The sequence below is a fragment of the Aplysia californica genome, unplaced genomic scaffold (assembly GCF_000002075.1).
Source record: "Aplysia californica isolate F4 #8 unplaced genomic scaffold, AplCal3.0 scaffold00163, whole genome shotgun sequence".
NCBI classification, from domain to species: Eukaryota; Metazoa; Mollusca; class Gastropoda; order Aplysiida; family Aplysiidae; genus Aplysia; species Aplysia californica.
In genome coordinates, this window is record NW_004797433.1 from 347,765 (window position 1) to 349,125 (window position 1,361).

The window sequence follows — 1,361 nt, forward strand, 5'->3', positions numbered from 1 at the left end:
CGGAGTTTTAGTTATTTTTAAATTTTAATGACCTCTCGCCTTTCGTTCTAAAGTCAAATTAAACGTAGAAAACAATCACCCCTTCCTCCGAAAGAGGTTTCTTGTCAGCGTAACCATTTTAAAAAAGCGTTCTTCCGAAATTCATTCAAAAACTTGCTAGTTTCACTTTGATTTTTTAAACTCAAGTAGGATAACTCTGTTCGCAAAAGATGCGCTTTTGTGAAGAGGGCGCCACCGAATTTTGAGGAAACTTTTTTAATTGGCTCAAAGAGAGACGTGGCCACTCTTGTTATGTAGACTCTTTGTCTCAGCTTCGCTATGATATCGATATATTTTCGATATTTTGATTTCGATATGCCCACCACTAATATTTGGCAGATCACAACTTCGCCTTTCGGTCCGTTGGTTCAAGAATGGTTAACGAGACGCAGAAAATAAAAGCGTTTTATCAGATCATTCTGGGGTTAATGCGCTGAAAATAGAACGCATTTCTTACAAAGGTGATATGATAAAACGCATTCTTCTTTTTTTTTTGCTTGTCTTTAGCTCAAATTCGATGGAATTTAGTTTAGTCATGGTAAATGAGATACATCCTCAAGTGAGATAGTCAAACAAAAGCAACATTGCTATTTACTTGTTTGTTTGATTAGCAAAAAACACTAAATCGCGATAATCTCGTAACCTTGATTTTGAGAAAAATGCGTTTTATCAGATCACGTCTGAGCTGCTGGCCTGTGACCCAGGCTAGGCGCCTGGTCCGCAGAAGCTGACAGTGGGCCATATAAGCAAAGATAGTACAGCCTACGTAGGCTGTACTATCTTTGCTATAAGAACGTACAGACTGTGGTGCCCCATAACACTTGCCTCTACACACCATTACAAGCAGTTTTTTTTCGGGCAAGTACCAAACTACGGCCTATTTATCGCTTATCATAACACACATGAAGAAAAAAAACAGTACGTGGTTTGTGCTAACATTTAGCCTCACGACAGAGGCAACAATGAGTGGCTTATGAAGCCACTCTCTTGACCACTTGATGTGTATTTTGCCTCGTCTATTATTAATTAGGCCGGAGAACTATTTGAAACCTTTTGCTCTACACATTTGAGTAAGCAAATTGTGCGATTTCCTCTGCCAGTGAACCAAGATCAAAATTTGTTCAAATCTCTCCACCTGTTATTTCGGAAGAGAGTTTACGAAGGATGTGACGTGGTAAAGCAGCTGAAGTAGGCCTAAAGGGAACGGACAGATAAAGGACAGGTAAGAGAGTAAGAGGGAAAACCCATATAAAGGCGATTAAACTGAGCATGAAACATGTACTTTGCGTATCTGTACCTCCTACCCAACAAGAAACACCCCC

At 39.7% G+C, this 1,361-nt stretch overlaps 1 protein-coding gene across 1 annotated transcript in view; it reads left to right on the forward strand.

Annotated features, from left to right (window-relative positions):
* Positions 1 to 883: 883 nt before the first annotated feature.
* LOC101861888 overlaps positions 884 to 1,361 on the forward strand; it is a gene marked incomplete in the record, with an annotated part of 23,554 nt that continues 23,076 nt past the window's right edge. The window contains 1 exon segment of the mRNA XM_005097772.3: positions 884 to 1,261.